The sequence below is a fragment of the Pinus tabuliformis genome, chromosome 8 (assembly GCF_031772625.1).
Source record: "Pinus tabuliformis cultivar Carrire ecotype Pingquan chromosome 8, CPIR1, whole genome shotgun sequence".
Classification (NCBI taxonomy): domain Eukaryota; kingdom Viridiplantae; phylum Streptophyta; class Pinopsida; order Pinales; family Pinaceae; genus Pinus; species Pinus tabuliformis.
In genome coordinates, this window is record NC_142294.1 from 392,900,457 (window position 1) to 392,925,692 (window position 25,236).

Sequence of the window (25,236 nt, forward strand, 5' to 3'; positions counted from 1 at the left end):
TTCAGGAAGAGATACAACCCAGAGGGCTCCAATCCAGCATCTCCTTCCCAGCAGAATGGAATTCTTATCTTCACCTCCCTTCAAAGCATTAAGCACCCAATGATTCCAGTCTCAAACCAACAACAATTCTTTGCAATAACAAAATTCCCGCCTCTAGATCTCATGGAGGAGAGATCCATATATAGATGTTTTGGAGAGAGGATGAGTCAGCTTGAGATCTGACTAGTGTCCTCTCCCTCTGTCAGTTCTTGATTCCACTTGGAGGTTCTTGCTTCCACTTGGAGATTTGGAACCTCTTACTCATCACCAGTCGAATTCCCTGAGGCAAGTGTCATTTTGGAAGCTTCCTGGGTTTTGACACCTTGAGAAATGAGCCTGCCACATGTCCACTCTCGCTCAGCGCAGGTAGCCAGTGTTGGCTTTGACATTCAGCGCAGGTAGCCAGTGTTGCCATTGACATTCAGCGCAGATGGTCAGTGGAGCCATTGACATGATCCTGAATTGACTTGTTTTTGAGTAGTTTCTGGTGGAGAACTTCTGTGAATTGCCGTGGTTTGTTAGCCTTGTTCCTCTAGGGGTAGGAACAACATGTTTAGGAACTTTGGATCCCTTAGATTATGGACATTTCATGCTCAATGCTGTAAGGCACAAAAATGTCTATAACACTGAGTACTTGTGAGGAGTATTGTACTATGTATTGTTACATGTTCTCAATCAATATAATATACAGATAGTTGGGGTTTTTAGCGAGATGATTTCCCCGGGAAAACACTGTGTTGATATGTGTGATTGATGCTTCTATGTGCGCATGTTATTGTTTCTGCTTCTGTAAATTGATGATCAACATAGAGGAGGTTATTTATTATGCATGTATTCTGCAATAGTGTATAATCGGGATAATCTTTGTGAATATGTGTCATATTATTCAAAATTTCTATATGGTATCAGAGCTGCTTGATTTGTAGAAGAGATTTTTACAGGATATCAAGCGAGGATTGATCATCGGATCTATTATTTAGGAAGTGTTTACATTTTATTTCTTCAAGCAGAGTCTGTGATCTGGCCAGGTAGCCTCTGCATTCATCCTTCTTTTGGAAGGTGAGATATCTGGTGAATGCCCAGACAGTCAATCTGTACAAGAAATACTTTGTTCTCACGAATTCTAGATCGGAAGTGGTTGAGTTTTTTGAGCTGGTGGAATTCGAATTTAATTCCAAAGCAAGAGATAAAACTCAAAAACATTAAGTGTGAGAATGGAGACAGTATGCCCTAGTATCTCACGAAGTTCACCCAATGCTGGGATGAGCTGGGAAGTGTGGGGGTGACTGTTGGATGAGGATGGTGAGTCTAGCACTCCTTGAACTTCCTAAGAGTTGGCATAGCTACCAGGACTCGGTGAATGGAAGGGAGAAACTACCAGGATGGGAGAGACTTTGGTCGGATCTTGTGCAGGAGGAGATTAGACGAAGCACCAGAGATGGTTCTTCATCCATGCAGGATGAGGAGAACTGTGCCTTAGCGAGTAAGGTGAAGAAGGGGAAGGAGAAGGGTTCTCTTTTCGAATCCAATTCTTCCAGTGGTGGGAAGAAGGTTGACAAATCGAAAGTGCGATGCTTTCATTGTCATGAGGAGGGTTCACGGGTCAAGAACCTGTATGCTCTTGAGGTTCAAGATGCATGCCAAGCCTTGAGCAGCGAGGCAATTGATGGAGACTTGGTGGTTGAGAGGGAAGGTATGTTACCTTTCAACATGCAGAGCTAGAAGAAGTCTCAGACAATTGTGGAGGAGCCATGATTGGTGCAGCAGCTTCAGGAGGTTGTGGAGGAGCCACAACAAGGGAAGCTGAGAGGAGATTGAGTAGAGACATCTACTCATGCAGAGACCTCCAGTAGGGGGAAACTTCGAGCCAGGTGGGCTGAGGGATCACATGCAGCCATACCTCCAGGTAGGAGGTGGGGTGATATAGAGTGATCATCCCAAGGAGGAGGGGTAGGATCCTTGAGGTACCCAACCTCTTGGATGAGACCTTGCTACAGGAGCCTTGATGTGGAGTAGCAGGAACTGACTGATTGGGTAGAGACAGATGCGGATGGAGCGGCAGAGAGAGCAGCAGTGCAGGGAATCCCAGGACAACACATAGCTAGCAGGCTGCAGCAATGCGAGAGGCACAAGTGTTTTGCATAGTGGTAGGCGGCACAAAGAGGTGTGCAATGGTGCGAGATGCATGAAGATGTTACAGTAGCGCAGATGTCAGAGAGGGAGCACTTTTCAGCAGCAGGTAGAGCTTCAGCATCAGAGGGTGTTTCTAGCCCAACAGGGAGGTCAGTTGGGAGGTGTAGTGCGGATGCAATGCTGGGAGATAGAACTAGCAGCAACACAGATGCAGTCAGAGATCAAAGTGACAGAGGCTAGAGCAGTCAGATACTGAAGAGCACAGAGATGCAGAGTTTTCAGTTGACAGAGGCAATAGCAGTCAGAGACTTTGATGACAGAGCAAGTGGACCTGCCAGATGTGTTGCATGGAGAACATTCCAGAGTTACAGGACCGGGTTTGAGAGGAAGCCTTTCTTGTTGAGAGGGAGTGTTGAAAAGTGTGCAACAAGAAATGCTTGTTGAGAATGCAACAAGATGATGGAGCTTAGTGAAAAGAGTCGCCTTCACTAAGTGGGCTCGTAAGCAAATTGTGGCGCAAGTTCTATTTTTAGATCCCAACAGGGATGATCACAGCAGGAGTGACCACAGTAGGGATGATCACAGCAGGAGTGACCACAACAGGAGTGATCATAGTAGGAGTGATCATAGCAGGAGTGATCAAAGTCTATTTTTAGATTGGCTGTCAAAAATAGAAAAGTCAAATATTATTGTCTCATAATAATATTTAGACTATAAACTTGATCTTATTCTCTTGGAGCACTTCAGTTTGAGCTACAGTTGTAGCACATGCAGCTGTTAGAAGGAAGTACGCTTTCTTTGTGGGTCAGTTGAGTTGTTGCATGCATGACTTCAGTTAGAAATCAATTAGTTGAGTTTGGTGGAGTTGATTGTGGAGTTAATGGAGTTGTGTTCAGTTTGACTTGGTTAAACTAGTTGTAATGTTAAAATTGGAAACCAGGGAAAAAATTCATGTGGGTCATATTATTCATGGCTAATAATATTTTTATTAGATTCCTCTCATCGAGAGGTGTAGGATTGATATAAAGATCATCCAATTTCGATAAGTATTGATGGAGATATGAATTTATTTTGATTATGGAATTATTATCAAGCCGACCTACAACTCATGTAGGCTCAGAAGCCCAACAGTCGCATCTATTCACCCACCAACGTTGTGTATAAATATAAGAGGACTTTTCCTCATTTAGACTCACTCATCTCATCACATCTCTCTCTCTCTACTGCACAGATATGAGTCTCTTCTCTACTGCGCTGAAATGGGTCTCTCTCTCTCACACATGTGAAGCCAAAAGCTGTTGAATTTGAAGCTGCAACTGCAGAAGTAAAGATTGACTTGCGTGGCCTAGAAGATCTCCTCATCTGAACTGCGTTGTAGATTCATCTGAATCTCCTTTGAAAGCCACAACTTTTGGTGGTGGAATGAAGTCAATCCGACGAACGGTTTGCAAGATATCGACTGCCCTAGTTTGAAGCCAGAAACTGCTGAAACTGAAGCTGCAACTGCAGAAGTAAAGGTTGACTTGCATGGCCTAGAAGATCTCCTCATCTAAACTATGCTATAGGTTCATCTGAATCTCCTTTGAAAGCCGCAACTTTTGGTGGTGGAATGAAGTCAATCCGACAAACGGTTTGCAAGATATCGACTGCCCTAGTTTGAAGCCGGAAACTGCTGAAACTGAAGCTGCAACTGCAGAAGTAAAGATTGACTTCCGTGGCCTAGAAGATCTCCTCATCTGAACTGTGCTGTAGGTTCATCTGAACCTCCTCTGGAAGCTGAAACTTTTGGTGGTTGAATGAAGTCAATCCGACAGTCGGTTTGTGAGATATCGTCTGCCCTAGTTTGATAATGAAACCGCTAATGCTGATGCTACTGATCTAGGGTTTGCTACTGCTGATATGAATCAGATTTATTGTACTATTTCTCTCTACTGAATTATTGAAGATAAAAGAAGATTTGATCAAAGGGTCTCCCCACACATTGTGGGGTTTGTCCCTGGCTAGCCGCCACATCTTGTGTCTCTTGTCTTGGCTTGTTTTCTGTCGATCGTTTAATGTTCTATCTGCACTTTACTTTATGTACATGTGATTGCTAATCGGTGGAATATAATAAGAAAAAGAAGTAAACTGTTATAAGCATAGAACATACCATAACTTAACATGGTATCAAAGCTGAGGTGAAGACAAAGCCTGAGCAAGAGCAAGAGCAATCATTGAAGAGAAGATTGGCAAGGCTATCCTAAAAGAACTATGGGGTCCTCAACACTCTTTCCCGCCGAAGACAAGCTCCGTGAGAAAGTTGACTATCACGGATGGAAGATGTCTATCGATCTAACCCTTGAAGATCAAGGAGTGCTGGACCATGTAAGAGGAAATATTGTTGAGCCTTCATCAAATGCATCTGCTGTTGCCTGGAACAAATGGAAAAATGGAGAAGTCAAAACAAAGAAGATCATCCGCGACTCTATCGACAAGCGCTTGGTGGCCTACATCTCTGAACTGGACACCTCCAAGGAAATCTACGATAGACTGGTGAGTTTATTTAAAGTTAATGATGCAAATCAAGTTTTGTTTCTTAGAAACAAGCTGAGGGAAATCAAGAAGGGTAAAGATGAAAGTATGCAAGCATACTTCTTAAGAATCACCGAGATCAAGAACGATCTCCTATCTATTGGGGAAACTATTACTGACAGAGAAATGGCACTCACAACTCTTGGAGGATTGCCATTTGAATGGTATGTGTTCAGGACTACTCTTTTGAACTATAATGTAATTCCTGGTTTCGAGGAATTAATGGCTAGATGCATTCAAGAAGAAACAAGGGAAGAAAGAGCAAGAAATTCCCATGCCTAAAGGTCCTCCTGCTGCCTCTTCTTCTCAATCAAAAGGAAAGGCTAGACCTAAGGGTGGAAGAAAAGGACGATGCTACATATGTAATAAAGAAGGTCACTATGCAAGGGAGTGCCCTGATAGAAAGGACTCACACCGGGACAATGATCAAAATCCCTCTGATGGCAAATCAAAGGGATGGAAAATTTAATAGCAAAGGTAAGAGGAGAGCTGGGAATCGAGGAAGAGGACAACCATTCAAGAAGGCTAGAAAGTCCAAGATGTATTAAATGCACCTGACCTCGCAAAGAACCTAGTGTCCATCTCGACAATGGAAGACAGAGGCTACAAGGTAACCTTCAGCAATGGCAAGGTATGTATATGGAAAAATAATGTTAAAGATGCCTTTACTCTTGGGTTTAGTGTTGATTCATTATATTAGGTCGATGGAAGTCCGCTAGGTGTCATGTCTTGTGACACATCTGTTTAGTCTGAACTTTGGCATCGGAGGTTTGCCCACCTTCATTACAAAGCTCTACCCGATGTAAGACAGATGGTAACAGGGATGCCCGAATTCCAAGTAGAGAAAGAAGGTGTATGTCCGGGATGTGCCGAAGGAAAGCTCAAAAGGGGACCATTCCCTTCAAGCCAAAGCAAGACCTCCGATATATTAAAATTGGTTTACTCAGGCATACCTGAGGTTGGCATTAAGAGGGAGACTTCTACACCACATACTCCTGAGAAGAATGGTGTGGTGGGAAGGAAGAACCACACGATGATGGAAGCTGTCCGGGCCATGCTACATGATCAAAGACTTCCAAAGTTTCTATGGGCTGAAACTACAATCACCGCCGTATATGTACAAAATCGATGCCCTCATCAAGCATTGGGTTCCAAGACTCCTGAAGAAAAATTCATCGGTAAGAAACCTGATGTTTCTCATTTTAAAATTTTTGGAAGCCCTGTATACTTTCATGTGTCGAAATAGAAAAGAAATAAATTGGGAGCATCTGGAAAGAAGGGAATTTTCGTGGGCTATGGTGAAAATACTAAAGGCTATAGAATCTATGTAGCCAGTCAAAGGGAAGTCATAATTAGTCATGATGTCACCTTTGACGAAGATATGGCTCTCAGCAAAGTGATCAATCTTCTGACTTTGAGGAGCTCTCAAGAAGCTGACACCAGGGAACCGAAAGAAAAGGATGATGAATCAATGCCTAATGTAGAAGAACCCATGGATCCGATTTATCCTCATCTACATGAGCCTTCCTCTTCTAGGAAGAGGCCTTCATGGCTTAGGGGGATACTTGATGATGCTAAAGGACATGTTGCACCCTGAGGAACCTTCCATCAAAGTAAGAAACTTAATAGGTATCAAGGATACCTGACCATAATGAGCACGATCATACAAAATGAGCCTTCGTCATTCTCAGATGCCGTCAAGAATCAAGTATCGAAGGATGCTATGACCGAAGAATATGAGTCTATCAAAAGAATGATGTTTGGGAAGTAGTTCCCAGACCCCAGGACAAGACTGTTGTTACTTCCAAATGGATTTACAAGATAAAGCATGCAGCAGATGGAAGCACGGAAAAGTATAAGGCTTGTTTTGTTGCTCGAGGTTTCTCCCAAAAGGAAGGTATAGACTATGATGAGATATTTGCACCTGTTGCTAGATATACGACCATCCGCTCGATCATAGCCCTTGCCGCTTCACAAGGATGGAACCTACATCAGATGGATGTCAAGACTGCGTTCTTGCATGGCTCGATCAAAGAAGAGGTCTACGTGGAGCAACCCGAAGGATTTGAGATTTATGATCGAAAATCTCATGTATGTAGGTTGAAGAAAGCTCTCTATGGGCTGAAGCAAGCTCCCCGAGCATGGTATGAGAGGATCGATAGCTACTTGATGAAGCTGGGATTCACTAGGAGTGAAGCCGATCCTAACCTTTACTTTAAGGTTGAAGATGAAAAGCCTCTCATACTGGTGTTGTATGTGGATGACCTCTTTCTAACAGGTGCAGACCCTCTCATTCACAAATGTAAGAGGGAGATGGCTTCTGAATTTGAAATGAAGGACCAAGGACTTGAAGTATGGCAGAAGCCAAGGGAAATTTTCTTATCTCAAGGAAAATATGTGGTAAAGATATTGGAAAGATTTGGTATGATGGACTGCAAGCCTGTGACTACCTCGAGGATCTTAACTTTTAGAAGTTATATGGTAGTGTTGTCGGACCAGACTTGGGAAATGCCTCTGAGTTTAAAAAAAAACTCATTCGCATTGATGTTCTTGGTGAACCTCCATCCGAACATATGTTTTGCAGTTAGCATTGTGAGCTCATATTTGGTTGAGCCTCACTGGATTGATGCCAGGAATCTTCTGAGATGTCTTCAGGACACAATCTCTCATGGATTAAGATACATTGCCAGAGATGTGAGACTACTTGGATATACTGATGTTGATTGGGCAGGCAGTGTGGTGGACCGTAAGAGCACTTCCGGGTACTGTTTCACCTTGGGATCTGCTTCGATATCCTGGATGAGCAGGAAGCAGAAGTTGGTGGCTTTGAGCACCGCCGAAGCAGGATATATTGTTGCTAGCATAACCTCGTGTGAGGCAGTCTGGTTGCGAAAGCTCTTCAGTGAGTTGTTTGGATTTACATTGGATACCACTGTGATTCTCTGTAACAACGAGAGGTGGGATTCGATTATTGAGGAATCCCGTATTCGTCAATTACTCCAGCAGATAGACATCATCTGGGATATGGTAAGTCGATGAGCAAGGAAGCTCCATCACATTAAGATGATGTACAGGTTGATACACCTTGTCAAAGCCCCGAGGAAAGATCTAATCTGTGATTTTCCCAAACGACTTGGAGTCAGCAAGAAACCCTTGTACAAGGGTCCTGCATGTTGCATACATTGAGCTCTGGGAGCTCTGAGGGCTTGCGGTTCCTACTGGAGCAACAATGACCACAGGGTGACTCACCCTCCCTTGGTGGTGCACACTGGAACAAGATGATTCGCTCTCTTGTGGGACAAGATGATTCGCTCTCTTGTGGAACAGGATGATTCGCTCTCCTGTGTAGCAGGATTGATGTGTTCTCTTGTGAGGCCTGGATTGATGTGTTCTCCATGGCAATTGTAGCAGGATTGATGTGTTCTCCTATGAGGACAGGATTGATTAGTTCTCCTATCGAGGCATCCTACCCATGCAGTCTGGGACTCATGGGAAGTACCTCTCATCTGATCAATGAGCAGGGAAATGAAGTTAGGTACCATAGTAGTACCGATGGATGCATCGTTGTAACTACCGTACTCCCTATGCTAGGATGACCTCCATTGATCTGGGATCAATGATACTGGTCTGGGACCAGTGGTAGGAGTTGTACCATACTATGACACTGACTTCGGGTTGGTTGAGACTGGTCTGGGATCAGTGGTACATACTCTGAGACTGACTTTGAGTCAGTGGAGGATGATATTGTTCTGGGACCATTGGAGTTGTACTCACTATGACGCTGACTTTGGGTTGGTTGAGACTGGTCTGGGACCAGTGGTACATACTCTGAGACTGACTTTGAATCAGTATGATACATCCTCGATCATTTCTTCTTCTTCATAATTCGGACAAAAGCAGAGCAGAACAGAACAATGCAAGAGCAGAGCAGAACAGAGCAAAATAGTACAGATCAATGCAGGGCAGAACAAGACAAAGCAGATCAGGCAAAATAGAGCAGAGCAGGGCAAGGGTCAGGATGTACAAGGCAGTGCATTTGATGGATGAATAGTAACGACCGATAGACAGATTGCAAATGAATTTCTCCATGGTTCAGGGGGAGTGTTAAAATTGGCAACCAGGGAAAAACTTCATGTGGGTCATCTTATTCATGGCTAATAATATTTCTATTAGATTCCTCTCGTCGAGAGGTGTAGGATTGATATAAAGATCATCCAATTCCGATAAGTATTTATGGAGATATGAATTTATTTTGATTATGGAATTATTATCAAACCGACCTACAACTCATGTAGGCTCAGAAACCCAACAGTCGCATCTATTCACCCACCAACGTTGTGTATAAATATAAGAGGACTTTTCCTCATTTAGACTCACTCATCTCATCACATCTCTCTCTCTACTGCGCAGATATGAGTCTCTTCTCCACTGCGCTGAAATGGGTCTCTCTCTCTCACACATGTGAAGCCGGACGCTGTTGAATTTGAAGCTGCAACTACAGAAGTAAAGATTGACTTGTGTGGCCTAGAAGATATCCTCATATGAACTACGCTATAGGTTCATATGAATCTCCTTTGAAAGCCGCAACTTTTGGTGGTGGAATGAAGTCAATCCGATGAACGGTTTGCAAGATATCGACTGCCCTAGTTTGAAGCTGGAAACTGCTGAAACTGAAGCTGCAACTGCAGAAGTAAAGATTGACTTGCGTGGCCTAGAAGATCTCCTCATCTGAACTACGTTGTAGGTTCATCTGAATCTCCTTTGAAAGCTACAACTTTTGGTGGTGGAATGAAGTCAATCCGACGAACGGTTTGCAAGATATCGACTGCCCGAGTTTGAAGCCGGAAACTGCTGAAACTGAAGCTGCAACTGCAGAAGTAAAGATTGACTTGCATGGCCTAGAAGATCTCCTCATCTGAACTGCACTGTAGGTTCATCTGAACCTCCTCTGGAAGCTGAAACTTTTGGTGGTGGAATGAAGTCAATCCGACGGTTGGTTTGTGAGATATCGTCTACCCTAGTTTGATAATGAAACTGCTAATGCCGATGCTACTGATCTAAGGTTTGCTACTGCTGATATGAATCAGATTTATTGTACTATTTCTCTCTGTTGAATTATTGAAGATAAAAGAATATTTGATCAAAGGGTTTCCCCACACATTGTGGGGTTTGTCCCTGGCTAGCCGCCACATCTTGTGTCTCTTGTCTTGGCTTGTTTTCTGTCGATCGTTTAATGTTCTATCTGCACTTTACTTTATGTACATGTGATTGCTAATTGTTGGAATATAATAAGAAAAAGAAGTAAACTGTTATAAGCATAGAACATACCATAACTTAACATGTAATTAGTCTAATTTCAGATAGACTAATGATGAGTTGTTAAAATAATTATTAACTCATAATGCAACTATAGAATACATCAGTTAACTCAGTTGCATGTCAGTGCATGTTCAGTTCAGCATGGACAGGTGTTAGAGGATCAGATTGCTATCAGTTGTGACTATAGTTGTGCATGATGATTTTCACAATCAAAGGGATTGAGTATGCTAATGAATTGGCCAATACCAAGTATTATAGCCTCTGCTCACGTCTTTCCTAGTGTGAGTGATTCTTTGGAGGTTAAATACGAGTTTGGTAAACCATTCTCATTCATTCTCAGCAGGTATTGTGCAGTGGAGGCAGGCAAGCAGCGGAGGAGATTTGGAGATCAGATTTGAGCTGTATTGTGCATAACAGGTGGAGATAGTACTGAGTACTTGTGAGGAGTATTTTACTATGTTTGTTACATGTTCTCAATCAATATAATATACAAATAGTTGGGGTTTTTAGCGAGATGCTTTCCCCAGGAAAATAGTGTGTTGATATGTGTGATTGATGCTTCTATGTGCGCATGTTATTGTTTCTGCTTCTGTAAATTGATGATCAACGTAGAGGAGGTTATGTATTATGCATGTATTCTGCAATAGTGTCTAATCGGGATAATCTCTGTGAATATGTGTCATATTATTCAAAATTTCTACAAAACTAACCTTGTGCAACTGATCAGACGAGATCCTCTTGGATCAATCCTCTCCACTTGAAAGCTTTTGGACCACAAAAGTTTGACTAGACAGATAGGAAATGAGGGTAGATCTCCATTACTTTCCACCTTTCCCTGATGATGTACCAATACATTCGATCAATCACCTAAAAGTGATGACTTGATGATGCTGACCATGGCACATTTTGAATCGGTGACCTGTTCCATCCATCTGCAGTATGTACAACTTGCGAAGATGGTTAAACAACATGTTATGAACATGGCAATTGACTTCTTTCCGCGAAGTACCATGAATTAGTGATTCATACACATCTTTGAAAACAATCTCTATAGGATATTGTTTAATACTATTGACATGTATTAACAATCTATATTGCGGAATGACAAAGGAAATCAAAGGCTTTTTTGACATCATATCGGCTACTTGACTTGCGATACTTTCCTGATTCCTGATTACTAAGTGAACTTGCTACAATAAACCCATCAAACTGTAAGGTGAAAACTACTGCAACTTAGTTTGTCTTTGAAAGTATTGAAATGTCGGATAATTTATTTGAATCACTGTTTCTTCATTTATTAAATGATGTTTCCATTGATTATCGCTTTCCCCTAATGCATAAGTTTTCCTTAGATGTATTGGATACTTTGTCACTGCTTTAGAAAAGGCTTTGATATGAAAACAAATAGGCTTCCTCTCCACTTGAAAAGAGGCTTCCAAACTGTTTGAAATATGAAATGGTGACACAATACAAGAGAAATTTAACACTGACTTTCCCCAATACTGACCTGCATCCTTGTAACTTATAACTTCCAAACTTGGAATCAATTAATTCATTCTGACATTAGGAATAGGATCTTTACACATCAACTGTAATTGATGTTGTATTCCCTGCTTATGAGTAAGATGTTTGGTTTCTTTAAATAGAACTGGAAAAGTTTCTACCTCTTTGATCAAACTATCTTTAAGCTGAGACTCATAACTTAAACAAACATCATGTCAATTCTTATGTTGTTTCTTTACACACATGATTACAAATCTCTTATTTGAACTTATTAATCACTTCATCTAATTAGCAACAACTAAATTCAAGTGCTTTTTAATTTTATGTTCCTTGACAATAAGTTCAACCCCATGTTTCTTAAGATGATATTTATGCTCTCTCCTATAAAATACTACATCATGATCATAAAGATAAGGACTTCCTAAGACAACTCCACATATGTCTACTGGAACCACATCTAATTCCAGTTCATCAATGTAATTAGCTGTAATGGCAAATATTAATCGACACTATTTTGTGACTTTCCTCTGAGTTGATTTATTTAGCCATCCTAATGGGTAAGGTCTTGGATGATTCTGTGTGTCCAAACCCAAATTTTTAACCAAATATTCTGATATTAAATTGGCCTGTGATCCACTATCAAACATTGTATCTATCTTTGTGTGCGTAGAAGTTATCCTTATGTTAAATAATTTAACTCTTTTATCCTCATTTGAAGGATTTATGTTTGATGAAGATGCAATAGAATTTGAACTTGAACCAGTGTCAGAAGTTTTACCTATCGAAACTATGACAATTATCCTCCTTTCATCACTTGAATCGGAACCAGATCTTGCTGGACCATTGCAATTGCCTTATTTTCATCCTTCTCTTTAAGGAACTTTTTGGGTTTAAGTTCTGGATGAAGTTTACAACACTTAGATTCATCATGATCGATTATCTGGCAATGAGAACAAGTAGGTATTTCCTTCTGAGCTATCACTGATTTCTTTCTCTTCGAATTATTCTTCCCCTTACTGTCATTGGAATATTTGATAACCAACTCTTTGGACAATTGCGGTGAAAACTTGAATGGTTTGCCACCTAATTCAATATGTATGGCTTGAACACACACTTCATCAAAATCATCCGGATTAAACAATAATAATGTATGTTGTAAATATGAATGTAAACTGACGATGTATTTTAATTAAGTTTCACGTGTATCCAATGGCATACCAAGTGCCAATTCTTTCTTGCTGAACTCCTGAACACTCTGCCCTTTACCTTGCCTCAAATGCTGCCAATCAATAACAACTTGTTGCATGTATTATAAAGGATAGAATTGTTTCCTAAGAGCTTTTAAAATATTATACCATGAAGAGATGACTTTACCTTTCGCTTTACATCTATCTGAGTTTTACTTTCCCACCAGATTAAATCTATTCCCCCCATTCTAAGTGTAGTTAACTAAATTTTCATTTTATCGTTAAAAATGTTCTGAGTACGGAAATACACTTCTAATTGCTTAATCTAGTTAACTAGCTTTTTAAGATTCATTTCGCCATCATAAATAGGTAACTCAAATTTTACATCAAGTTTTAAAAGAGATGTTTTCTTAGGTTGGTTTGTTTGTTTGTTTGTTTTGTTTTGTTTTTTTTTTCCTCAGATTCTGCACTAGAAGAAGAAGAAGAAGAAGAAGAAAATGATGATGGATATGATGGAGGTGAAGGTGGTTTATCAGCCTTGCCTTTACCTTTGTCCTTCTTCGATGCCTTTGAAGAAGAAGCTACATCTCTCACCTTCTTATCTTTGTAGAGTTCTCCCAACATCTGTTGCATAGTAAAAAATGCTTGCCGAAATTGTTCATCGCTCATCTTAGTTTCTGGCGTTTCACCTGCATTAGATCCTGTCATGGTTGACTTATGAACGACTCTTCGCTTTCCAATCTCTAGATCAATCTCCTCGATGATTTCTTCTCCATGTTGTAACTTTGACCTGGTTAATATTCACTGACAAATTCTACAAATGCAGCCTGCTTTGATACCAAATTATATGATCTGAAATGGTCATATATTAAAACTGAAGTAGAATTCATTATGCCAATAGTGAAATGAATGTTAACTGTAAGTGCTAAAACCATGAGAATTGTTTGAGAAGAAAGACTTACAACAGATGATAAACATAAGAAAATACAAAACAAAAGTGAAAACAACAAATACATAGTGATACCAGACAACAAGATTGATTACGAAGTTCGTTCCTGATGGACTAGGCCTCCAGGTCTACTTTTAAGACGAGCGACCACTTTATTAGGATTGAATCTGAGAAGGTCTATTAAACAACAAGTTGACCAAAATGAATGTGCACACGGCACTTATGGTCATTGCTATAAGAAATCTCTCTGAACTAGATTTCCAACACCTGTCATGGTTCCCAATTCTCACTCTGGATGCTCCTGTTACACTGAAAACAAAACAACCTCTAACCTCCAGAATCTGCACATAAAACTTCAAAACCATTCCATCCTCTCTTCAATGAGTAAAACTACCTTTATAACCTTCCAAATGCATTCGAACTCTCTCAGGATAAGTGTAGGCATGAATAAGCTGATTTTTGGCGTTAATTTAGGGTTTTGGTTAGGCTTTAATGTCATATTGTGACATTCGCCACTTGATTTAATTAGTTTAACTTAAAACTGAACAATAAAACCCACTTTAGGACTTTAGGATAGGTGAAAAAATACCAACAGTTTGCTAACCGGGCGGAGGGGAGACAGCCAACATGTGACTACCGCAGTCTAACGGCAGGCTTCCACCTCTGCGTTGATCCCCGACTGTTCCGGCTTGCGGTGTGGTGCATGTGACCTGACTCCTGGTGGTTACGGTTAGGTGGATTCCTGCACGGTTAACCTTCGCTATTTGTAACCCGACTGCGAGTTAACTCTTGTTCACATGCCTTTTGTCTTTGCCACGGTCTCCATACTTACGCGGTTTAGGCACTATTTCATGTAACCTCCCAACCTGTTCACATGAGCCTGCTGCCACGGTTGACTCCCTATGCAGTTAAGGCTCGTGGTTTATGACTGTTTTATGTTTTATGCAATGTTCTGTAATGTATTACATAGGCCGAGGGTTGATAGCATAGGGTTAAGGTTTTTAATGTATTTTTATTACATGGTTTTATAATGTAGCATGTTTTGAGGGTTGTAGACTTAGGGTTATGATTTTTTAAATGGTTTAGATTTGTACCATAGATTTTTAGGGTTAGGACTTAGGTTTAGATTTTAGTCATTAGGACTTTACATCATTTTGTTCTTAAACAACCCCTTTTTTACAATCATTTTTCACAATGTGACATTAACCCATGTGAAGAAAAACCCTTGTCGACAAACAAACTCTGCAAGGCGGATGACCAACCCACGTCGAAAACCATATCCTGGCGGACTAAAAACAACATGTCGACAACTATATCCTAGCAGAACTGACAACAATCACATGTTGGCAATCAGGTACCAAACCATATTCGCCAAACCCCATGAAAACCATACACATTATCGGACAACCTGAACCATAAACATCACTATCGATGTTGACAACACCGGACACTGAATGCTAACAACGAAACTAAACCTGTGCAACTGATCAGACGAGATCCTCCTAGATCACTGCTGGGACTCCTACACCAAATGGTCTGAGGTCTAATTGGGACTTCTTACCAGGGAGATCCACTTGACATGTTGGTAGGTCCAACACTGTCAACATTTATGGTGCTAGGAGGGCCTGATGACAAGTTGTGTCCTCTCATCCAATTTTGAACCTTTGCATATCTTTCATGGAGTCTTGCACTCTTCTTCCCTTGAGGTGTTTTTTGAATCATGAAGATTTCTCCATCTCAGGGAAGCTTTTCAATCTCTTGTCTACTCACACGTATGATGGTGAAGGCGAAGTGGCCTGGCCTGAGCACTTACATAACTTTCTTTCCATGATTCATGAGGAAGATGAGTTTTTTATGAATAGGCCAGTTTGTTGCTTGCATACACACTTCGTGAATCTCCATTTTGTGTGGTGATCAGCTTACCAGCTAACACCGTGCACTCATTTAAGCACTTCTATGATCTTATTGAAGACACGTTCTATCATTTTGATCTAGAACATCTTGACCGGAAACTGTTACAACAACGGAGGGCTCCGCATGAATTCGTTATTGATTTTTGGCAACGCTTTCGTGACTTACAGTTTCAAGCTCCGAGGAGCCAGATGGAGTTTGCTTATCTCTGGGACCAACTCGAGTATTTCCTTAAGAAATCTGCCTATCCCAAGAGAAAGCTTGAGATTAGCCTCGCTCAACCTTCTTTGTTGATGGAACTGCGCAATCTCATGTGGGATCAGGCACTGTCTCAACTGACTGTTCGTCACCCTCTCAATCAATAGCTCCACCATTACCCAGTGACGTTGAGGATCATGCTTATAGACTTGTTCAAACTTCGCACTCTCCCAACTTAACTCCAGTCAATTTTCGTGCAGATTTGGTTGTGAGTCCTTCGAGCTCTCATAGGCTTTATTTTCTACGGCCTCCATCTTTGCACCTGGGTGTTCCTCCAGATGATGTTGTCTTGTGTTCATCCATTCCAGACTCTTCACTTGTTGTGAACGAGGGACAACCCACTGACAGAGTTCGTGTTGCACAACCAACATGCACTGCCCTTCATGAAGAGTATGAGTGGGAGCTTGAGTATCAACACTTGGCAAAGGTTGACTCCCTTCCATCCGAGACCCCTCCATTCTTTCCTAATGTCATTGGCGAACCTTCCATCCATGATTTTTCATGTGTCTTCATCCATGGATGCACCCATTGTTGATTTTTCCCAGGAAACATTGTATGTTAACCCATCATCCAAAAATGGAGAGGACCAACCATTCATTGAAAATCCACTTGATCTTTCATCTGCTCTTGTTGGAAACACAGAGGGTGAACATCCTTCTTGCTCATCTACCCCTCTGTGTGATTCATCAAATCACGAGGATGCCGACCAACATCCTGGATTCTCTGATCTTGGTTGTTGTGATCTTTTCACCTCATCATCCGATCTTGATGTTGAGTCACTCGTTGTTAATCCATCTAAGTGACTAGTCTATGAAGATCCATCTGTCAATGAAGTCGAAACCCCACAGACTGTCGAGGCACTTTAGCCTGAGCTGATGGTTATGTCAGGCCCTCACTGTCCTGAGGTTGGTTTCACTTCCGATCAGGAAACCGTTCAATCACCCAAGGCTCCTCATCACTCATCTATATGCATTGAAGATCCATCTCACAAAAAGATCACAATTCCTCCACTCGAACTGCACGATCCCATTTCTCATGCATTGGAGGAGTCTTACATTGCAAGCACTCATGCGCGATACAAATGATCTTTGTTTCTTTCGTTTGCTTGCATGTCATAGTCAACCATGTGCTTATACTTCAAAGTTGCACATAGTGTCACACATCACCATGATAAGTCCACAGACTACCTGTCATGCACATGCACTCACTTATGTCCTGTGGGCACTTTGAATCACGAAGTGTGGTTGTCTTCATTGTTATATCTTTCTTGCTTGCTGGTTTGCACAACTGGGTTGCTCATGGACCAAGCCTTCAACAACATGGGTCTACCAATGCGTTGATCGCTGCATTGGAAGTATCACTTCACGTGATCAGGCCCATGCATCGTTATTGTAGGAGTAGGAGTAACGTTTTCTTTCAGTTGTTTGCTTGCATTCTTGTTTGCTTACATGTTTTGTTTGCTTGTTTGTTTACTTGCTTCGCTTTCATTTTTGCTTCTATTGATTTTCTTTGTTGATTGTTAGTTCGTTCACTTGTTTTGTTCATAGGCTAGTTTTGCATGAAACCATGTGTGACTCTTGAAGCGAGTTGGGTAAAGTACAAGAGGGCTTGTAGAACTATCACTAGTTGGTTATCTGTCATCTTGCCTCTATATGATGAGCTTGTTACTTTAGTCCATGATAAGTCAAAGGAAAATAAGTATTGTTCGAAGTGAACCTTTGTGTAAACACAACACTTGCATGGTAACTAGTGTCACCTTCTCTATTTGATTGTTTTTGGATTAACCCTTGTCAGCTCAGTCAAGTAGAATAAGGTAAGGGAGAAAATCTTAATAGGGATCCCTCTTCCGCCTATGAAATGAATAAGTGCTATGCACAATGGAAAATGAAAAAATGAAAAGTCAAATTCAAAATGAAAAATGAATAAGGCGAAAGAAGAGAAAGGCTTCCTGCGCAGGGAGGTGATGTAAGTAACTCTGTCGGGGTACTGACCAGGCTCGCTGGCAGCGGAGTCATGCTTGTGTTCCTATGTGACTCCACCGGGGAAATGTCTAAGCCTGCTGGCAGTGGAGAAACACCAGAGATGAAACTAAGACTCTGATAACTATATTTCTTGTGCACCTATATACCCCTCAACCCCAATCAAAAGAAATTGTGTTTCCTTGGCTTGGAATGTGTGTCAATCGACTAATGGTTTGGAAGATGCTACATCTTACAATCAAGTTAGTGTGAAACTAAGATGAGATGAAAACCAAACAATACTTTCGGAGGTGTTAGACTTGATTTTGACGAACAAGGTCCATTCAGAGAGCTAGAGTTCTACCAGTGTGTCGCCAAGTGTTGTAGCGGCTACAACCACCCTCCAAAATTTTTCCTTAGCCTCGTTTTGGAGCCTCCCTTCCAACCTTCACAGAAGCTTGCCCTGCTTCGTCAAGTTCACATGCTTTAGTGTCTTTCTTGCACAAATGAGGTCACAGCTTGATCCATTCCCCTCACAGACTATTCACCTGGACTTGGTCCAGCTACGGGATGAACAACTTCCCCTTGAAAATTGCACATTTCTGGAGGGCAACTAGCCTTCCCTCCAGAAATTGTGCAATCGTCTTTGGCAACCTGTTGGGCTCTAGGATTGCGCAATCCTGCGAGCCAACACTCCCAGCAGGATTTGCAAAAATTTTCCCAGTAGAGGCTATTCAGCCTAGGATTTGCACAAATCTGGGCAATAGTCAGTTGTTTTTCCCAGAAATTGCATAAATCTCCTTGGCAGTCAGCCCAACTCCCAACCAAAAATGTGCATTTCCTTCCAGCGGTCGAGCAATATATTTCATGTGCAGCTGAGTTGATCGGTTCCCTCTTAAACCGAGCAAAAATAACTTGCATGCATGGGCTTCTTCTCCCAAGGCAACATGCAAAGGCATCCCTTGTTTCAGGGATCCATGTTTAGCAGTTGGAGGTTACATGCAAGGATCATTTTAGAAACCTCCCACCAAGTGTCGCTTCCCCTAGATTTGTGGCATGTGCATCACAACCTCGATGTTGTCGAAACTCATCAACTGGGCGCTCCAGAGCTAATTCCTCACATCAACCTTGCAGCTCTGACATCTCACATCACATCTAGGAGAAGTTTGCACATTCAACTCAGCTGTTTTGGGGTAAGCCCGCTTCCCATGCCTTGTGCTGCATTTTTGTTGCTTTTTGTGTTTTCGCTTGTGGGAGTACTATTTGCTTGATTTCTTTGAATTCTTGTTGTCATTTACATGTATACTAGCTTGTCCTAGCTCTGTTTCAATTTTCGTTGCTATCTCATTGTTGTCGCATGCATGAAACTGTTTTGCACAGACGTTCGCCCAACTAGCGAACTGCCTCACCCACATGCATGTTGATCTGTTTGCTGAATCTTTCATTCATGTTTTGCATGCACTGTCAATCACTTCTGCTATCACTTAGTGTCACCATGCATTTACTGTCTTAATTGCTTTCAGTTGCCCATCGATGAGTCGAGCCAACCTTGGCTTGGACTTTAACTTCACCAAAGCTGCATTACGCAATCTGGGGAAGGAAGGCTCACCTTCCTCTCCAGATTTGTGCATTCTTGCCCAACATTGGCCTCCAGGACTTTTTTGCGCATTTTTGGAGGATAGTGGATGCTTGGCCCAAGAAATTGTGCAAATCTGTCACTAGGCCAGTAGTCCTTCCCAGCTGGAATTGCGCATTGCATAATCCCAGCAGTTAGCAGCTAGAATGTACTGTTCATTATGTAGTTCCAATAGCCAGTCAGTCTCCCAGTAGCCTAGATTGTGCCTTGTGTAGTCTTCGTAGTCGGTCTCCTGACCTCCCGACCGAAATTGCGCAACCATCATGATCATTCACCCAGGTATGTTGCAAGTCAATTCTCATGTTCATTTTGGTTTTCGACTGATAGATTGCTTGCCATGAGTGTTTCCATGTCTCTATGTATCACAGATTTTCAGCTGCCTCTCAACAGTACAGGTACAATGGTTTCAAGGAGAGCAAAGATGAAGACACCATTCAGGGCATGCTTGGGGATGCAGTCGATCAAGTGTCTATGGACTTGCCTACCCATGAAGACATCAAGTTGTTCGTAGACAAGGACATCAAGACATGACAGCAGCAACATCACAACAAGTAGAATCATGAACAACAGCTGAAGACAACATACCAAATGTAATGAATGCAAGAGGAGGGTTGTTTACAACACGGAGGCGGAACAAGGTTGCAAGCTCAAGTAGGTTCATTGATGATGAAAGAAACTTTAGAGACTCTGGCTATGAAGTGACAACATGACATGAAGATCGCGTGAAGGCAGAAGATGGAACAAAGAAGGAGTTGCATGTGCTGAAGCAACAACTCAGGAAGAACATGAAGCTACACAGACAAATGAATGAGTTGCAACAGGAACATGAACAACAATGGGTGCAACATGCACTCACGGATGAAACTGCGGCCATACAAGTTAAGGATCCATCCCAATAGTTGATGCAAAGAATACATGGTGAGAAGTGTTGTTTATCGGATGCAAGGGATTCAACAAAATGCATGTCGCTAAGCGCACACATGCAATCCAAACCATTCAACACACTCACCAAGGTAAAGACAAGAAGTAAGTCCAACTGGAGCTGAACATGTACTTCAACAAGTTGATGTGCATGATCACCAGCACACACTTGAAGATCAACACTGACACTATGCATAAGTGTGTTGCCAGTTCAGTCGAACCCATGAAGACCATGCGCATGTTAGCAGACGAGTTGGATGAAGGAGCCGAATCAATGCATTGGTTGCAACGGAGGCAAGAGTTCACTTCAGCAATATGTCACCATGAGGTGCATGCACACCATCACGGACGACCAAGCTTGGCATCAACTCACCACCTTCACCATCACAAGCATGTCAAAGAGTTGGTCTCATCATAGTGGGCCGAGTGTCAGTGATGTCTTGCAAGGCTTTCTCAATCCATGTTGTCTCACATGAGTACATGTGCATTGTAATGTTGAGTCATTTCAAGTGTAAGTCAAGTGTCAATAGTTGGATGTAACAATCATAGAGTAGGAAAAGAGTCATGAGGGTAGTTGAACTGTCACAAAGGGGAATGTCAAGGGTCACCCCACCCTTTGCTATAAATAGTCTCTCATAACTCATTGTAAGGGCTTTTGGTCAGCCAAGCTTCTACTAAGACTATATTGAAGAAGGCTTGGACAGTATTGTAATGCGCCTTGGCTTCTCCGCTACACAAAGCTGGTACATCTCTTTGGAGGAGCAAGCAGATGTGGCTGTAACGTTCCAGTCTTGGGGCTAGCAGGTTTACATGGATGTATTGTATGATTGTGACTTACACTTATTTATATAATAAGAGCCAACACATTTTCATGCATATCTTGTTATTGTAGTTAGATTGCTCCAGTTTCCTTAATGATATATGTCGTTTAACTTACATACTTGTGTATGAGCTGATTCACATGCAATTATATGAATCTTGTTGTTAATGTGTTGTATATGTTATTAATGCTATCACCGCCCGTGTCGACTGCTCTGCCGGACATCAAACAAACCTTTCACTTGAAACTTTCTATAATAACCATCACACTCATCTTGGATTGATTGTGAGTGTTGTATGTGTTATCTTACCTTGTATGATGTGATTGCCACATCCGAGTGGACAGCTCTGCTGGAAGCTGTACATGTCCTTTGTGTTGTGTGTTCCTAGCTGAGTTGGGACTAATCCATTTCAACTTAGAACTCACCTTCACCTCCTTCCCCCTTCGAAGTGTTGGAACCTCTCATACACCTTCCTTGACTCATTGCATCAGTCACACCCTTGTTGTTGACAAAGTTATCCTACTTGTCGTCGTGCGACATCACGATCAAGGCATTACCTTACAACCCACTACTAGGACTCCCACACCAAATGGTTTGAGGTCTAATTGAGACTTCTTACCGGGGAGATCCCCTTGACATGTTGGCGGGTCCAACACTGTCAATAGGATCATAAAAAACACTTGTATTTGGTTTTTGATGCGCTAAAGAAGAATCAAATGTACTTGAAGAAGTCAAAGTGTATGTTTGCCCAGATCGAGATTCTGTTCCTTGGACACATTGTGGGTCAAGGACATATACTGATGGATCCAAGTAGAGTGAAGTTGATAGAGGATTGGGCCGAAGAATGTCCACGATATGAGGGTGTTTTTTGGGATGACAAACTACTAACGTAAGTTTGTAGAGGGGTACTCCAAAGTGAGATCACCATTGACAAACCTTTTGAAGAATTAAAAGGGATGGAATTGGATGGAGAAGTGTCGTACAACATTCGAAGACTTGAAGAAGAGGATGGTTACAACACCGATACTAAAGTTACATGACTTGGAGAGACTGTTTGAGGTGCACACAGATGCTTCAAATTTTGTGATAGGAGGAGTTATTATGCAGGATGGGCATCCAGTGGCATTTGAGTGTCAGAATTTGTAGGATAGGGAATGACGGTATCCTTTTCATGAGAAGGAGATGACTGTGATCATCCACTATTTATAGGTATAGAGGCATTACTTGATTGGGAAGCCTTTTATTTTCAAGACTAACAATGTTGCAGTGAGTTATTTTGCATCACAACCGAAGCTGCTAGCGAAGCAAGCTCGTTGGCAAGACTTCTTGGCAGAGTTCGACATGACTATTGAGTATAGGCCGAGTAGACTCAATGTAGTTGTAGATACCCTTAGCAGGAAGGGATAGTTAGGTGCACTTGAGGAGGAAGAAGACCAGGCATAATGAAGTAGGAGTCGAGTACAAATGACTGATGATATGGAAAATAGACTTCAAGCGACCATAGAGATAGATACTCAAGCACAGATCATCTTGAAGTAGGTGAAGGAAGGGAAGACACAGAGGTTTTTTCTATGAGATGGACTCTTGTTCTTTGGGAACCGGCTTTACATTCCCAAGTCATTGGGACTTAGGAGGAACCTCTTGAAGGAGTGCCATGATTCTCCATGGGTTGGCCACCTAGGGCAACATCATTCTTTGGAATTGTTGGAGAGAGGATTCTTTTGGGAGAAGATGCGGGAGGATGTAGAGGAGTATGTACATACATGCATCATTTTTCATAAGGAAAATTGGATAACCAGAGGCATGGAGGATTGTTGTAGCCTTTATTGATTCTAGAGAGACCATGGATGAGTGTTTCTATGGACTTCATCACTTAGTTGCCGCAGGTGCATGGGTATAATGGAGTTATGGTCATGGTCGATCATTTCTCTAAGTTTGCCATCATCATTCCAAAAAAGATACCAGGTGGAGCCTAGAAGACTGCTGAGCTATTCTTCAAACATGTTGTCAAATATTGGGGAATGCCATTGAGTATTGTATCAGACCGAGATCAGCAATTTACAGGTAGGTTTTGGACCAATTTGTTCAAGTTGGTCGGGACAAGTTTGCTGCAGAGTTCGAGTTACCATCTGCAGACAGATGGGCAGACTGAACATATTAATGCATTGTTGGAGGACTACTTGAGACACTATGTGATGGCTGATAAGAAGAATTGGCTCGAACTCTTGGATGTGGCTCAGTTTAGCTACAATATGCAGAAGAGTTCCACAAATGGGTATAGTCCATTTGAGTTGGTGAATGGATAGGTGCCAGTTGCTCCACACACCCTGTTATTGAGGGGATTTATGAGGAGTCCACATGCGAATATATTCTTGATAGCATGGGAGGAGATCTTGGAGTTAGCATGGGTGCACTTACATCAAGCTGCAAGGAGGATGAAGAAATGGGTAGATAAGGATAGACTGGACGCACACTTCAGTGTTGGGAATATGGTTTTCTGAGGATCATCGGAGATCATTTTTAGCCACTGAAAGAGACTCTGAGATCTTTGATGAGGAGGTATGAAGGGTCATTCCAAGTAACGAAGTGAGCTAGAGAGGTTGCCTACAATTTGGAGCTTCCAAACCACATGCATTCAAAACATCATGTATTCCATGTGAGTCAACTCAAGAGATGTTGACTTGATGCGCATCAGCCTGAGAGGATAGAACCAACGAGAGGACGAGCCATGATTGTGGACAGATCACACCTTGTTCTAGAGAAGATTCTAGATCTTCAGACTATGGGTGTTGGGAACAAAACACGACGGGAGTTCTTTGTTAAATGGAAGAATGCACCGGAGGAGAGTATCTAGGAGACGAAGGATTCACTATGAAGATGGAGGAAAGAGATTGTTGAGAATGATGCTGAGTTGATGAGAATAGCCAGATTGCCAGGGACGATAATGAATTTTGGTGGGGGAGGGTGTCAAGCCCCCAAGTCATCACTGTCACACTTGGGTGCCCAACCTAGGCGCATTTAACCAACGAGTTGGAGGATGAATCGATGGGCACATTTAACTAACGAGCTGGGCAGGCATGCACAAAACTGACGAGCTGATCAGCACATTTAACCGAAAAGCTGTGGTGGGCGCATTTAATCGATGAGTCAAGGCGAGTGCACATAATAGATGAACTGGGGGTGCCAGCACAAAAATGACTAAGTGTTGGGCGTGTGCAGACGAGTTGGTTTATAGGTGGAGGTCGTTAAGTGATGGGTCGATGTAAATGGGTAGACGTGAATGATAGGCTGATGTGAACGAGAGAGATCCGACGCAACATTGTGTTGGAGAGGTGTGAGTCATGGGTCGAATTGACATGAGAAGAGCCCCCTCCCAGGACCAAGGCAATGTATATATCGGACAAAGGCACTACCACAAATAACAAAAAGTGAACGACAAAACACAACGCAAACAGAGAGCCGAACAGAGGTTGGGCAGAGATAAGCCAGCAGGTTAGGCCATTCTGAACACAATGGTGAGCTAGGCGGGTGACCCAGGTGGGTAGGTTAGCTTGACACAACTCTGGGTAAGCGCGGATAGGTGGAGCGCAGTGAATGCAGGTGGGAAGGTCTGCATGATGATGAGTTTGGACAGGAAGGGCGCAATGACACGTAGGTGGGTGGGCCTACACGAAGATCTGCATGACGGACATGCTGCGGGTAGGAAGTGCAGTCTGAGATGAACGAGGGTGGCTGCGGTCGTGTCGTGTAGCAGGTCGACCGACCAGACAACATGCCCAAGACTTGTAACTTTTATGAAACTGGTTGAGTTTGTCTCCCTGAGAAAAATTATAAATTACAGATTTTTAGATAAACTGAGTTATTACATAAAGAATGTGTCTCTTGCATTAAAATGATGTTGTGATTCTTTTAGTTAAGTAATTCTGCACTTAACTGTTTAATAATGGTGAATGATGAAGTAAGTAGGCGTAGTCTAGAAAATGTAAAGGAAACTGATGGGTTGATTCATTTAGCTAGTGTCGCACGTAGC